Source organism: Hemitrygon akajei, unplaced genomic scaffold (assembly GCF_048418815.1).
Source record: "Hemitrygon akajei unplaced genomic scaffold, sHemAka1.3 Scf000135, whole genome shotgun sequence".
In the NCBI taxonomy this organism is placed as follows: domain Eukaryota; kingdom Metazoa; phylum Chordata; class Chondrichthyes; order Myliobatiformes; family Dasyatidae; genus Hemitrygon; species Hemitrygon akajei.
In genome coordinates, this window is record NW_027332021.1 from 217605 (window position 1) to 234183 (window position 16579).

A 16579-nucleotide genomic window follows, 5' to 3' on the forward strand; every position below is an offset into this window, starting at 1 on the left:
TTGGCAGCTCTTGGGCTGTATTCGCTGGAGTTCAGGAGAATTAAGGGGGATCTCGTCGAAACATTTAGAATGTTATCAGGCCTGAACTGAGTAGATATGTCAAAGTTATTTCCCATGGTAGAGGATTCTAGGACATTTTGGCATGACTTCAGACTGAAAACTGAAATGCTGAGAAAGTACTTTAATTACAGGGTGGTAAATCTGTAGAATTTGTTGCCACGAGCGGCTTTGGAGGCAAAGTCATTGGGTGTATTTAAGGCAGAGATAGATAGGTTTTTGATTAGTCAGCGCATCTTTTGATTAGTCAGCGCATCAAAGTGTATAGGGTGAAAGCAGGGGAGTGCGAATGACTGGAAGAATTGGATCAGCTCATGTTTGAATAGCGGAGCAGTCTAGATGGGCCGATTGGCCTATTTATACTGCTATTTTTATGACCTTATGGTCTAACAATACAGGTCGCACACTCGAAGCATTCAGCGCACTCGGAGTGAAAAACCTTGTCCGTAAAATCTCGTGGAGACAAATGAAGTACAGCACAAACCTGTCAGCACATCCAATCCATGCAGTGACCATTTAAACTGCTTCTCCAATCGACCTTCACCGAGACCAATGACTTACATAACCCTATCTTCCATGTATTAATCTAATCTTCTCTTAAACGATCAAATCGAGATCGCATGTCTCATTTGTGCGGGTAGCTCATTCCACACTCTCATGATGCTCTGATTGAAAAGGATTTCCTTCATGTTCCTTTTAAACTTTTAAACTTTCACACTGGACCCAGGATACTGGTTGTCGTGCCACACAACTCCAATGGAAAAAGCCTGCTTGCATTTACCCAAAGAACACCACTCGTAACATTCTAAACATCTTTCAAAACAACTCTCAATCTTCTATCTTCTAAGAAATACTGACCAAACGTTTTCGGTATTTCTTATAATGCAGATGCTCTGGACGCAGCAATATCTTTGTACATTTTCACTGTACTCTTTCAATCTTAGTTACATCTTTCCTGTAGGAAGGTGACCACAACTGCAGACAAAACTCTAGATTGGGCTTAACCAACGTTTGAAACGTTTGAAACAAAACATCTCATCTCCAGCACTCAATACATTGATTTATGAAGGCCAATATGCTGAACGATTTCTCGACGACCCTATCTGCACATGGCGACACTATGGACCGTATTCCAGATCACTTTGCTCTACCACACTCTTCAATGTCCTGACGTTCACCCTGTAAGTCTTATTGTGTTTAGTTCAGCCAAAGTGTAAAGCCTCGAACTTGTCTGCATTACGTTCTACCTGCCATATTTTAGGCGATTTTGCCAGCTGGTGCATATCCCACTGGAAGCCATGATAGCCTTCCTCGCTGTCCACTACACCCCCAGACTTGGTGTCATCGATATTCTGTTGATCCAGTTAACCACATTGTCATCAGTCGCGCTGATATAGATGAAATAAAACAACAAAGAACACAGCACAGTCTATAACACATCGATACTCCCAGGCCCCAGTCTGAGAGACAACCATCTACTGACACTATCTGCTTTCTCCCACAACGCTTCTCCCGTAATGTCTTACCTTCATTCATTTATTTTCCTGTTAACTTCCTCGAAAAACTCTACAGATTGGTTAGAAATAAACTACCAGGAACGAGCCCATGCCGACGGTACTTAATTAGTCAACGTCTATTCAAATACTTCTACATCAGGTCCCTTAGAATAATCTCCAGTAAAGTTTCCTCAACTGATGTCAGATATTTAGGCCTATAATTTCGTGCTTGATGGTTAAAGCCTCAAAAACAGCGGAATAACACTGGTTATCCTCTCATCCTCTGGTATCTCTCCAATTGCAAAGGATGTTTTAAATGTGTCTGCTCAGGACCAAGCAATAACTGAGCTGGATGCCTCTGGCATCCGAGGGAACAAATTGTTAGGTCCTGGGTATTTATCCGCTCTGGTATAACTCAGGTTAGAAAACACCTCTTCAACTGTAAACGGTACAGAAACCATGATGTTTCTACCGCTTTGCCTCACTTCAATAGAATCCGTGTGCAAATTTTTAGGAAAAACAAATGCATAAAGAGGTACTTAAGATCTCCTGCATCTGTTTCGTCTCTACACATGGATTCTAGACTTCGGGGGGGGGGGGGGGGGGGTTGGCCCTTGGCAATCCCTTTGTTCTTAACATTTCTGTATAATTGCTTAGGGTTCACCTTGCCTACTCGTTATGCTTTCGTTTAGCCCCCCTGAATCCTTTCTCAAGTGTTGTATTGCAATTACTGTCGGACATAATTACCTCATTGGTTCCTACGTGGCTATACTTGTGACGTACCTTTGTTTTCTCTTTTTCTTAATCAAGGCAACAATAACTTTTCAAAATTTTTCTCTGCACTTGTTACCCTTCCCTATTATTCTGACATACGCATAGAAGTTTTGTAGTCTCAACATGTTGGTTTTGAAGCCCTTCCACCGACAGACAAAAAAAAATCACAATTGACGGCCTACTGCATACTTCTTTGCTATTACTGCCTCTCACGTAAAACACATGTCAGCGTTACTTCTCAAACATTTAAACCATTAATGACCTCGCCTCAGCTACCGCCGCTTCAAGAAAGCATTCCGAGTGTGCGCAAATTCCTACTAGAGCACGGACCCACTATTTCAGTAAACATCCTAGTAAAGCTACTTCGTACCCTCTGCAAAATACACATCTTTCTTATAATCATTATTTTACCCTTCGCCCTTCTCTCCCTGGGGGAAGTGGGGTCAGTGTGGGCCGTCAGCTGGCTGCAGTTCTCCAGCTGCGTCTGACTCCCTGGTGCTGAGGGATAAGCAGCTCCATAGTTCAGAACCAATGACAGAGAAGCGGAGACAATTCGGCCTGAGGAAGAATGACGTGGACGGGAATCTGCACGTGGTGGTGTCGGAAAATTAGAGGCTCCGGTATCAACAGTGAAAAATGATCTGTGACAGGGAGGTTCTCTGGGGAACGGATGTGGCTGAAGGAGAGACATCCTTCGGGGGAAGGATGAAGCGAAAAGTAATAGTCAGCGATTACATTACCTCATAATCCGCAGTGGTGCAGAGGACATCATATCCCAAGCAATGACTGGAAGCAAAAACACAATGAGAGAGTCAGAAGCTCAATAGACAATGCAGACAAGCATCCCTCACATTCCACAAAACAGTGGATTCTCTGATGTGTGCCATCAGAAGAGAAGGGCTCTCAGATCAAACCCAACAGTGTAATAAGGTACGACATTAAGAGAACCGTGCGCTAAACATGGGGGATGTTATCTGGTGGGAGGCTGGTTTGCAGAAAGACGCCGTGCTGGAGAGGGGACGGCGAATGTATTTTTTGAAAGGAACTAAGCTCGTAGCTCTCATATTGTATGTTGCCGAGTGTCTACAGTTACTGATTGGGCTCGGTACAAATGTTTAATCCAACTGCTCAGTTGTGGTTCTTGCCTCGGTTTCCGTCGCAGAGAGAATCAGGATTTAAGCGATATGGATTGAAGAGGCGTAGGTTGTGAATGGAAAACGGGTTGGGGAGGGCGGCTGGTCCCGGAAAACTGATTGAAGGAGGGAGGCGAGGCAGGCAGTGCGTGGTCGGAGGCAGTGCAGCACACGGAGGCAGCACTGGCAGGGATACAAGGAATCGGGATAGAGCGGCAGATGGTGGGACTGCGGCAGGAAAGGAATTTGATTCTCGTCTTACTCTTTGCTCAAGCCTTCCACGCTGGCCAGCGATGCGACAAGCAGAAACACGGGTAGCATTGTTACCCTATGAGAAACAGAAACAGTCACTATCCAGTATTTGCCATGGACATAAGGCCATTCACAGGGTTATACAGCAAACAGCCCATCGGCCCACCGAGCCAGTTCTAGTACTCAACATCATTGTATTGCGAAATAATTCGTACATTGGCCATAATCCCACAATTATAAATGGCTCATCTCGATACAGGGGATGGAGTGCCAGAGTATCTCTGTCCAAGAACCATCCCTTCTACAACGCCGCAACGCATTCTGGTTAGCATCCTCGCCACCAGTAGAGCCAGCCCTAGTTGATTCCGGTCACTTTACAATCCTGGTGAGCCTCTAACCCCGCCTCTTAAATCTATATTTTGTGCTATTGAAAACTCTGCTAAATGTGCTAAAGTGCCCACTGTGTGAACTATCCGTGCCTTCAATCGGTTAGAACACCTCAAGTAGCCTCCTCCACCGCCAGAACAAGACAGAAAGCCTGCAGAGTTTCTGTTAGAGAGGTGGGGAAGGAGGGAATGCGACAGAATTTGCAGGAGAGGAAAAGGGATTGAGTGGAATTGGATGAACACGGTGTGGAAGGTGTCAGAGCGGGTTGAGGGTAGAGCTGGTCGGACACAAGGCGAGAGTTTGGTGTGGAGTGTAAAATTAAGCTTTGCACTGTCCCTCGTACATGAGAAAAACCGATTCAGTCAAATCTCAGCCGAGCAGAGATGTTTCATTTCTAAAGCGCCTTCCCACCTTCTCTGCTGCCCAACCCAACTTACGTTTCTCTCCCTCCTCAGTTCTAATGAAGTGTACTTCATCTAATGTCTCTCCCCCTTCGACTCCTGACAGCTCCTGTCTTCCATAAGTATTTATTTATTGCAATTTACAATGTTTCACTCTCATGCTGTGCGGTTGAAACACAAAGAGAGAGAGAGAGAGAGAGAGAGAGAGAGAGAGAGGAGAGAGAGATGAGAGAGAGAGAGAGAGAGAGAGGAGGAGAGAGAGAGAGAGAGGAGAGAGAGAGAGAGAGAGAGAGAGAGAGAGAGAGAGAGAGAGAGAGAGAGAGAGAGAGAGAGAGAGAGAGAGAGAGAGAGAGAGAGAGGGAGAGAGAAGTGATTGGTGAAACCTGCAGGGGGAGTTATGAAGTAAATAGAGGGAAAATGTTTGGGGAAAGAGACAGACGGCCATAGGTAAAATAAAACAGTGGGAGGAGCACCAGAGGGAGGTGAAGAGCGGGAAAGGAGATTAGGTGAGGGGGGAAGGGGATGCGAAATGGTGAAAAGTGTAGGATGCATGGGGCATTACAGGAAGATTGAGACATCAATTTTCGTACCATCGGGTTGCAGCTACCTGATGGAATGGAATATTGGGTGTTGCTTCTCTAACCCAAGCGTGACAGTGATGGATGGATATATCGGAATGGGAATGGGAATTCAAATTAAAATCGCTGCCCATTGGAAGATCCCTCTTGTTCCGCGAACTGAGCTTTGGTCATTGGCAAAGTCATCTCTCAATCTACGCCGAGGCTCTTTGATATACTGGAGGCCACATAGGGAGCACCGAACACATTAAATTATCCCATGAAATGTCCCCCTCATATGAAGACTGTTTGCAGCTCTAAATGTTAGTATGGTGTAGGGGCCGGTGTAGCTCTTGTTCCGTTACAAAGATAAGAGTCAGGAGGGAGATCAGTGGGGAGGGATAAATAGACAAGGATGTCGTATAGGGACGATCCGTATGGAAAGGGGAGGAGAGGGCGAGAGGAACTATACCTCTTTCAACCCTGTTACATGTAAAAACACCATCCCTTTCTCTCAATTCCTCCGTCACCGCCGCATATGCTCTCAGGATGAGGCTGTTCATTCGAGTGGTCATCCTTTTTAATTCCTCTTCCAATTCCCATTGCGGTATGTCCATCCATGTACTCCACCTCTGTCGTGATGAGGGCACGCTTAGGATGGAGGAACAGCACGTGTGACGACAGACAGTAGAGCGCAAAAGGTTTTAAAAAGAATTCGCCATATCCAGCGGACATCGCCGTGAGAGGGAGCAGAGTGATACGGACTTTGCTGAACGGGCATTGGCAGTAACGAAACGAGGCGAGGTAGGTTTACCCGCGTTACTTGCGGAAAGAGGAAGTATGTAAGTGAGGCCATTTTTCTGTGCTCAGTGTCAGATATGGGAGGTCCTGGAGTCTCCAGCCCCCCGGGACGGCCATATCTGCACCATGTGTGTCGAGCTGTAGCTCATAAGGGACCGCGATAGGGATCCGGAGGGTCAACTCGATCACCTTCGCCTTGCCAGGGTGAGCGAGGACGTGATAGAAAGGCGTTATATGCAGCTGTCCACGCCGGAGCCACGACAGACAGACAAGTGGGCCACAGTTAGGAGTGGGAAAGGATTAGGAAAGAGTCAGGTACTAGAGAGTTCCCTGCGGCCGTACCACTTGACAATAAGTATTCCTGTTTGAGTACCACTGGGGAGTGCGGGGAACAGCCCAACTGTGGGAAGCAATAGCGGCCATGCACCCAGCACAGAGTCTGGCACTGTGGCTTAGAAGGGTAGAGTAATGAAGAGGAAGGGATTAGTGATAGAAATCTCTATAATTAGGAGGTCAGGTAGTCGATTCTGTGGACGCAGGAATAAAAATCGGATGGTAGTTTGCATCCCAGGTGCCACGTTCGGGAATGTTTCAGGTCGCGTCCAAGTTATCCTGTACTAGGAGGGAGAACAGCCAGAGGACGCGGTACATATTGGTACCAATGACATAGGTAGGAAGAGGGAAGAGCTCCGGATAAATGACTACCAGGGGATAGTAAGGAAGTTGAGAAGCAGCACCGCAACAGTAGTAATCTCGGGATTACTGCATGTGCCACGTGACAGTGAGAATAGGAATTGGATGAGGTGGAGGATAAATGCGTGGCTCAGGGAACAGGGACTCAGATTTCTGGATCATTGGGACGTCTTTTGGGGCAAGAGTGACCTGTACAAAAAGAACGGTTTGCACTTGCATCGCATTGTTCAAAATCTTGACCTAAGGTTTGATAAGTCTACTGGTGAGAGTTTAAACTAGAATTGCTATCGAGTGGGAACCGAACTGAAGAGACTGGGGAAAAGGAGGTTAGCTCACAGATAGAGAAACTTGAAGACAGTGCGAGAAGGAAGATAGGCAGGTGATAGAGAAGGGACGCGCTCAGACCGAAGGTTTGAGATAGATAGATAGATAGATAGATACTTTATTTCATCTATTGTGTCTATTTTAACGCAAGGAGTGCTGTGAACAAAGCGGATGAGCTTACAGGGTGGATGAGTACCTGGAGATATTATGTGTTGACCATTTCAGAGACTTGGGTGGCTGAGGGACAGGATTGGTTTCTTCAAGTGCCAGGTTTTAATTTTTTCAGATAAGACAGGGAGAAAGGCAAAAAAGATGGGGGCGTTGCACTGTTGATCAGAGATAGTGTCACGGCTGCAGAAACGTTGCAAACCATGTAAGGATTGTCTACGCTCTCTCTGTGGGTGAATGTTAAGAACAGGAAGGGGTCTATAACTTTACTGGGTGTGTTTTATAGGCCGTCCAATAGTAACAAGGCTATCGTGGAGCCGATAGGAAAATAGAGCCTGGAAAGGTGTAATAATAACAGAGCTGTCGTGCGAGAGTTTTAATCTCCCAAATATCGATTGGCATCTCCCTGGAGCAAGGTGTTTAGATGGGGTGGAGTCTGTTAGGTGTGTTCAGGAAGGTTTCTTTTCACAATATATAGATAAGTCTACAAGAAAAGAGGATGTGCTTGATTTTTTTATTGGGTGAGGAACCTCGTCAGCTGTCAGATCTCTCAGAATTTTGTAGATAGCGATCATAATTCTATATCCATTACAATAGCACTGAGGAGAGTTAGGACAGACAAGTTAGAAAAGCGTTTATTTGGAGTAAGGGGAATTATGAGGCAATCAGGGAGGAAATTGGATGCTTAAATTGGAAAGAGATATTCTCAGGGAAAAGTACGGAAGAAATACGTCAAATGTTCAGATGTTTATTTATTTGTTTGTTTGTTTGTTTATTTATTTATTTATTTATTTATTTATGTGGAGGTTCAATGAGACAGGGAAATTATGATAGGGTACAGGAACTGTGGAGTACAAAATTAGTAATAAATTTAGTCACGTAGAAAAGAAAAGCTTACAAAAGGTTCAGAGAGCTAGTTAATGTTAGAAATGCAGTAGATTATAAGGCTAGTAGGGAGGAGCTTAAGAAGGAATTTAGGAGAGACTGAAGGGGCCATGAAAAGGCATTGGCAGGCAGGATAAAGGAGAACTCCATGGCATTCTGCAAGTACGTGTAGAGTAAGAGGATAGGACGTGAAAGAATAGGACCAATCAAGTGTGAGAGTGGAAAAGTGTGTATAGAACGGGAGGAAATAGCAGAAATACTTCATGAATACTTCAGTATTCACTATGAAAAAGGATCTTGGAGATTGTAGTGATGACTTGCAGCAGACTGAAAACCTTGAACATGCAGATATTAAGAAAGTGAATGACCTGGAGCTTTTGGAAAGCATCAAGTTGGATAAGTCATCGGGACAGGATGAAATGTTCCTAAGGCTACTGTGGGAGGCGAGAGAGGAGATTGCTGAGCCTCTGGCGATGATCATTGCATCATCAATGGAGACGGGAGAGATTCCGGATGATTGGAGATTTGCAGATGTTGTTCCCTTATTCATGAAAGGGAGTAGAGATAGGCCAGGAAATTATAGAACAGTGAGTCTTAACTGTTTGGTATATTGATGTAGACGATCCTGAGAGGCAGAATTTATGAACATTTGGAGAGATATAATATGATTAGGAATAGTCGGCATGACTTTGTAAAAGGCAGGTCGTGCCTTGCGAGCCTCTGAATATTTTGAGGATGTGACTAAACACATTGATGAAGGAAGAGCACTAGATTTAGTGTATATGCATTTCAGCAAGGGTTATGATAAGGTACCCCATGCAAGGTTTACTGAGAAATGGAGGAGACCCGGGATCCAAGGGGACATTGCTTTGTGGATCCAGAACTCGCTTGCCCACAGAAGTCAAAGAGTGGTTGTAGACGGGTCATCTTCTGCATGGAGTTCGGTCATCAGTGTACTGCGTCAGGTATCTGTTCTGGGACCCTTACTGTTCGTGATTTTTATAACTGATCTGGATGGAGGAAGTGGATGGATGGGTTAGTAAGTTTGCTGATGACACAAAGGTTGCAGGTGTTGTGGATAGTGTGGAAGGCTGTCAGAGGTTACAGCGGGACATTGATAGGATGCAAAACTGGGCTGAGAAGTGGAAGATGGAGTTCAACCCAAATAAATGTGAAGTGGTTAATTGTGGTAGGTCAAATAAAATGGCAGAGTATACTATTAATGGTAAGGCTCTTGGCAGTGTGGAGGGTCAGAGGGATCCATAGGACGCTTAAAGCAGCTGCGCAAGTTGATTCTGTGGTTAAGAAGGCATATGATGTATTAGCCATCCATCGTGGAATTGAATTCAGCAGCTGAGAGTTAATGGGCAACTATATAGGACCCTGGTCAGACCCCACTGCGCTCAGTTATGGTTGCCTCACTACAGGAAGGTTGTGGAAGCCGTATACAGCGTGCAGTGGGGATTTGCAAGGATGTTGCCTGGATTGGGGAGCATCCCTTATGAGAATAGGTTCTGTGAACTTGGCCTTTACTCCTTGGAGCGGCGGAGGTTGAGAAGTGACCTAATAGAGGTGTATAAAATGATGAGAGGCTTTGATCGTGTGGGTGGTCAAAGGCTTTTTCCCAGGGCTAAAATGGTTGCCGCAAGAGGACACAGGTTTGAGGTGCTGAGGAGTAAATACAGAGGAGATATCAGAGGTATGTTTTTTACTCACAGATTCGTGAGTGCGTGGTATAGGCTGCCGGCAACGGTGGTGGAGGGTGATACGATATGATCTTTTAGGAGACTTTTGGATAGGTGCATGGAGCTTAGAAAAACCGAAGGCTATAGGTAAGCCCCGTAATTTGTTAAGTGGGGACATGTTCGGCATAGCTTTGTGGGCCGAAGGACCTGTAGTGTGCTGTATTGGTTTTCTATGTATCTTTTGATGGGATGAAGACTATATGGGAGGGTAGAGATCGGTGTTGGTACAAATATGCTAATAGAAACTGAGGGCTGGGGCGGGATACTGCCCAATGCTGACAGAGACGGATGGAAGAATGGAGGAGAGATACAGACAGAGAGAAAAAGAGATGAAATTTTAAGACGGATATTGTATGAAGTGGGAGGAAAACGAGCCGTAACAGAGATAGAGAGGTAGGAACGGTGTGAGTAAGAGAGAGAGAAAGAGAGAGAGGGGGGAGAGGAGAGCAAGGACAATACGTACAGCATAATTCCTTGTCTCTACCATCCAGTGACTATAGTTCCACTGCAGAGACACTAGGTGCTACGGCTTACCTCAGTGTTGACCTGTCTGTACCGTGCCGTTCTGATTATGCGCTTGTCCAGAGCCCCTATGTACGGAGAGATGACATGTGCTGTTGCTGTGCAGAACAGCCAATGCAGAAGAAGAAAAACAACTCGTGATTTTAACTACACCGACCGCAAGTGTTGCATCATCTTGTGCAAACCTATGTTCATTAATTAACTGGGATATCGATTCACTATCACAAACATGAGATAGCATCTGAACCCGCCACCAAATTTGCCTACTGGGACGACAGTATCTGAAACAACTCACCGTTCTCCAAATGAACTTGAAACACTTTTCCAAATGAGGGATGGCATCTGTATCGTTAGGCTCCTAGTTTGATCACCATCGCATTTCTGCCGTTACACAGAGCTGCACCTGTTCCGTTCTCCACGTTATCCAACTCAGTGTGTGTTATCGGGGTAGGGTGAGTCGGGATAGAACTGTGTCACGCACACCGTAATGGGTTAAAAAGAACCAGCAGAAATGGTCACACCTGGAGTCTAAATCTTCCGTTATAAACTATTTTATAAGTAACTACGTAAATAAAGTGATATAAAACGAGATAAGGTAAACAGGTTAGCAGAGTGAATGCATATATCGAGGTGAGTAAATAAGCTTCTCCAGCTCAGCAGATTAGTTGATAAAGCCTTACGGTGGTGTGGTATGTTATCAGTTCAGTTCTGGACTTTGGTTTGAGTAGAGTTGGAGAGAGATAGGGTGTTGGTTTGTCTTTCAATGCCGATGTCGATCCTCTACGTCGTCCTCCTTGCTTCCGAAACGTATTTAAAGTCACCGCTTGTGACCACAGGAAGTGGAATGCCGGTTTCCCCACGGTAATGATGTCAACGCAGGCCAGGGTTAAACACACCGATATCGTTCCACCGATCACTCCGTTGTCCACACTGTGAGCAAAAACCCCACCCTTGTCGTGAGCACACGAAGCTCACCAGTGTTCACCTTGCCTCTGTGGTCGTGTGGCTGTTGTGTCTCTTGTGTGTCTGATTCAAAAGTCGACTGACCTTGCATATATCTCAGTTGTGTGGAGCACCAGCTGTCCATCATATAACTCCGCCTTTAGGTTTCCAAGGCAACTCAGAGTCTCTCTCTCCCTGCTGTTGAATTAGTCCACAAGCTGTACGCTCCCTCTCTTTCTCGTTTAAAGGAACAGTCTCTCCCCTTTTAGGGAAATGTCTGATGAAACAGCAAAATTTTTGTCTTAACTAACGATTAGATTAGACAACAAAGCAATAAATGTGAAATTATCAGGTAACATAGCAAATCATTACAAACGTAATCTTAGCATCTGGACAAACAGTCTGCTATAACATTATCAGTAACTTTCACCTGTTTTATTTCCATGTCATAATCTTGCAAGATCAGACTCCAGTTAAGCACCCTTTAATTCTTGTCTTCAAAGTAAAGCTACTACCCTGGTCAGATTGGATTTCTTTAGGTAGACCTAACTGTGTAAAAAAATTGTTTAGGCCAGTAGACTTCCTTCATTATCCTGTTTACTGTCTTTCCCACTCCAAAGTGTCCACCTAAAGGCATACTGTGAGCCATATTTAAAATGTCAGACCTGTGAACTTACAGGATCACAGCTTGATGTTGAATCCACACTTGCAGGCACGGTAGGTGATCTCCACTTCCTCAGTAAAACCCATTCCTTAAGATAATATCCTACTGATTCTCTCTGAATCTCCTCTTCTGTCACTTTTCACGGAGCAATTTCAGAATCCGAACTTTGATCCGCTATAAATTCATCCCTGGACAAGGTCAAACCTTTCTCATCCTCGTTGCCGCCCAAATATTGATGTAACATGGAAGGTAGAAAAGTCTCTAACAAATTCTCATAAATTAAACCCGTCTTTGCAAACTGCGTCAGCGGTACTTTTCGACATGCTTCGGGTCACTGCGCATCTGAGGTTCACGTGTGTGTGTGTGTGTGTGTGTGTGTGTGTGTGTGTGTGTGTGTGTGTGTGTGTGTGTGTGTGTGTGTGTGTGTGTGTGTGTGTGTGTGTGTGTGTGTGTGTGTGTGTGTGTGATCAGCCACAAGCTTGCTTGTTAGCTGTAATGCTGAATAAACTTCACCCTGGATAGATGCCAACCTAATGTTTACCAAACTATCATCACTAAGTTTACGAAGATCATGTTTACATTATGAACGTTTCCAAGCAACCCGTCTATTCTATTCCTTCTACTTCTAACTCGACTCGTCTCTATAGTAACGCAGCCAGGTGGCTTCTCAAAACCAAAAAAATCCTTTCTCTTCATATCGCAGTCGTGAAAAACAGCTCCATAATCTTGAAGGTGTTTACTTCCTACTGCGAAAACGAATTTCAACAGAGTTTCACAAACTTCAGCAGGCCATTTTCTGCAAGCAGGGTCGAAGGTCGCGAGTCCATCCAAACTTTCCAGGTTCTTTATTTTAACATCCAGAAACAGCACCTTTCTCAATATTTCCAATAAAATTCACATCACCGACTTTCAACTCATCAACAAATTATGGAACACCTTTTAACAGAAGTGACGGAGAATCGTCAATTTCCACTGGCTCCAAGGTTAACCCTTTATTCACTGAACCGAGTCCATCTGACTTAAAAGGACTGCATTCCTTTTCAATCGTGTCAGACACATCAGATCTTAACTGAATTTCAACACAAAGTTCAACACCCTGGAAATTCACAGGTGCTTGAACACAGGCAATCGGGGCAGCTGCCTCTTCGAGGCTTTCAAAAGCAGTCTCAGTTTCAAATTCCAGGTTCCCTTGATCCTCCCAGCTACTGTCTGGGAGACTCCCATCCGGAGTAAGCTCAATCTTGTGGGTTGAAACAACCTCGTCTGCTAACCCAGCAGACTCCTGCAAAGTAGTGGCATCCTTATTCATCTCGGTACGCCCTTATATAATCGGGAACACACTTCTTAAAGTCTTCAATCACAACCAGCTCTTTCAAGCTGTCCATACCCTCAGTTACCCCTTCCTGGTACACCAGCGATTGAAGTACACCTGTTTTTCATGGGCAAACTCCACATGTTTGGCTCCCGGACTTTCTTAAGTCGCTGATCCTTTTTCTATTCGCTTCCACAACCAACTCATGGACTTTAAGCACGGCATCTTTCACTGTTTCATAATTCCTTGACTGTTCAAGGGTCAGGGCAAAATACACCTGCTAAGCATTCCCCTTCAACACGCTTTTCAACACTCGGCCATTTCCGAGTCTGGGCCACCTGTTCAAAGTGTAGGAAATACCGGTCGACATCAGCTTCATAAAAGGCAGTACTAACTTAATTTCCTGTCTGATATTAAACAGTACCACTAGCTCCTTACCCCTACCTGACGCTTGATCCCGTCGCTGCCACATCTCCCTCCCAAGCTGTCTGTGTTTTCTGCGTGTTCGACCGCCAGCTGCTTTAATTTCAACTCATAGTCATACTTCAGTTTTGCTTCTTGAAGCTGAACCTCGGCCTCAGTAAGAACTTTAGTTCAGCAAACATTTCCAGCACCTCCTCTTCGAATTTCCCCTCGGCTACAGAATGCTGTGCTATTAACAACTATGTCTGAGCCGTCCTCATGCGAGTGATCACCTTAACCTTTAACTTACGAGTAATCCCCAACAGTACATCCCTCTTAGCATCATCCAACACCTCCGGGGTTCGTTCTGCCACAAACCTATTAACCTCAAACTCCATTTCTGCTGATAATCCACTCACACAAATCGAAACGGAGCTTCCCCAATCAAAACAACTTGTCAATCAAGCCCCAGAACAAATTTTAGAATGGCTCCCACCAATTTTTGTTCATCTCCAGGACGTGCGTCCGATTTGCTCATATCCCGGAGAGAGACCGAAATTTTTACGCACCCCGTAACGGGTTTAAAAGAACCAGCAGAAATGGACACATCTGGAGTCTGAGTCTGCCGTTATAAACTCTATTTTATTAGTAACTACGCAAATAAATTCATATAAAACGAGATAAGGCAAACAGGTTAACAGAGTATATGCACATATATAGGTGAGTAAATAAAGTTCCCAACCTTCTGGATTAGGTGATACAGTCTTACGGTAGTATGGTGAGTAATCAGTTCAGTTCTGTAATTTGGTTTGAGTCGAGTTGGAGAGAGAGAGAGAGATAGAGTGTAGGTTTGTCTTCCAATGCCAATTCCGCTGGTGATCATCCACGTCGTCCTCCTTGCTTCCGAAACTTATTTAAAGTCACCACTGGTGACCACAGGAAGTGGAATGCCAGTTTCCCACGGTAATGCTATCAAACCAGGCCAGGGCGAAACGCATCGATAGCGTTCCACTGGTCACTCCTTTGTTCACACTGTAAGCAATAACTCCAACCTTGCCGTGGCATACACAGCTCACCAGTGTCCTGCTTGCCTCGGGATTCGTGTGCCTCTTGTGTGTCTGATTAAAAATTCGAATGACCTTGCATATATCTAAGCAGTGCGGAACACCAGCTGTCCATCATATAACTCCGCCTTTAAGTTTCCAAGGCAACTCACAGACTTTGTCTCCCTGCTGCTGAATTAGCTCACAATCTGTTCTCTCCCTCTGTCTCTCGTTTAAAGGAACAGTCCACTTTAGAATAATCCTTCATATCTCGTCACAACTGTCCCGAGACTGACCTCAAGTAAACTCTCCGTACAGCAATCCCTACTGCAGAACTTTGCTCTCATGTAGAGTCATGATAAGGAATGACCCCGGCAAGAGCATCCACACCACACACGGTGAAGCAGGTTCAACTAGGGATTTGACTGTCTTCTAACACGCTTTCTAATTTACTGAATCCGACGAAACTAGGGTTTCAGATCGGGGACAATCAAACGGTTTATAATTTAACACACCCTCCTGGACATTTTGAAATGAAACGCCATTCACCATTAAAGCTAAAACAATTAATGGTGTCGGAGATAATTTTCCGATGTTAGGGATAAGGAGGTGTTGGACTCCAGAGGTTCAGTCCAAAAGTCGACAACATCACATCCTTTGTCTGCTAGTTTGATGATTTAGCACATTGTTAACTCATCATTAGACAATTTGTATGTTGTGTAAACAAGTGACTCTACCTTCTCCAGCTCCATTAGTACAATCAAATAAATACACAATGCAAAGTTGTTTGCAACATGTTACTCGATGATTTTAGTTTGCAAAGTTGCAACCATGTATTGTTATCACTGGAAACGTTGGAGTCAGTCAGTTTGGAAGTTTGGTAAAATAATTGACTGAAGACACACTATCAAATAACGGAATGACTGCTCTATAAGACGCACTGTTAGCTGGAACTGAGATGCAGGACTGGTAGATTTCACGATGTGATGGGTATAAGCCATACAATCTAATAACAGAGCGGTATCTCCGGGTGTTAACTGGGAAGGAGGTCCTGGACTGTTGCAACGGGCGACTGGAAGCGGACCAAAGTGCAGCATACTGGCACAGGGATCGGATTGGATGCTTACGCGGACGTGGTCGAACAACAAACAGGAGGAACCTTGACACAAAGTCTGGAACCTGGACCTGGACTTGGAGACCGGAAATGACTTGGACACGGATATTGGACATGGACATCGACTCGGACACGGAGCCGGGGCTCGGACTTGGACATGAACACGGAGCCGAAGTTACGACTTGGACTCGGGCACGGAGCCGGGGCTCGGACTTGGACACGGGACAGAGGCGCATGCCCATCAATTCTCATCTGGCCACGAAAACGACATAATTCGTATCTTGCCTCGGTGTAGCGGCAAACGGCCGGCAAAACTCAGCTGGACACGAGAACAACAAAATTCCCTAAGCAACCCCAGGCACCTAGGCAACTTACAGTCCAGTAGATGTAAGCCGGAGTTTTTATGCTGTCTGTTCGGATGAAAATCAGGTTCCTTAATCAAGGAGCCAGGTGGAACAAGGAGAAATGGTTTTTAAATACAAAAGAGGAGTCAACGGACCGAATCATGACAGTACCAATCCCACCCCCCCCCCCCGCCCCCAACTCAATGGGAGTCTACAGGCCACTCAACAGGTTTACCCCGTTTGTTGACGACCCGGGCTAGCAGGGATTTGGCAGGAGGGCTCATCAAGGAATATGTGCAAGAAGCCCAGACCCTGACTTTGACTTTGTTCCAACCAGTGCGGTCACTTCATGTTTAGTAGCACAAACACAATTTTCTTAGTCAAGACTACTTTTCTGACCAATTGTGAGAATGGTCTTGTAAATGGCGACAGTTCTTTAATCCTAACTCAAAATTATATTGCATTTCGAAACGAAATATTGGCATCGTCTAATTGTCGCTGTAATTGCACAATTTTCTCATGAGATACCTGGAAGCTCTGAGTCACTCTCTTAAAACCTACAA

At 45.0% G+C, this 16579-nt stretch overlaps 1 long non-coding RNA gene across 1 annotated transcript; it reads right to left on the minus strand.

Annotated features, from left to right (window-relative positions):
• Positions 1–10730: 10730 nt before the first annotated feature.
• LOC140723780 (uncharacterized) lies at positions 10731–14613 on the minus strand. Its single transcript, XR_012097968.1, has 2 exons — positions 14258–14613; positions 10731–11414 (listed from the first exon to the last, which is right to left on the minus strand). It is a non-coding gene; the product is annotated as an uncharacterized lncRNA (long non-coding RNA).
• Positions 14614–16579: the final 1966 nt, after the last annotated feature.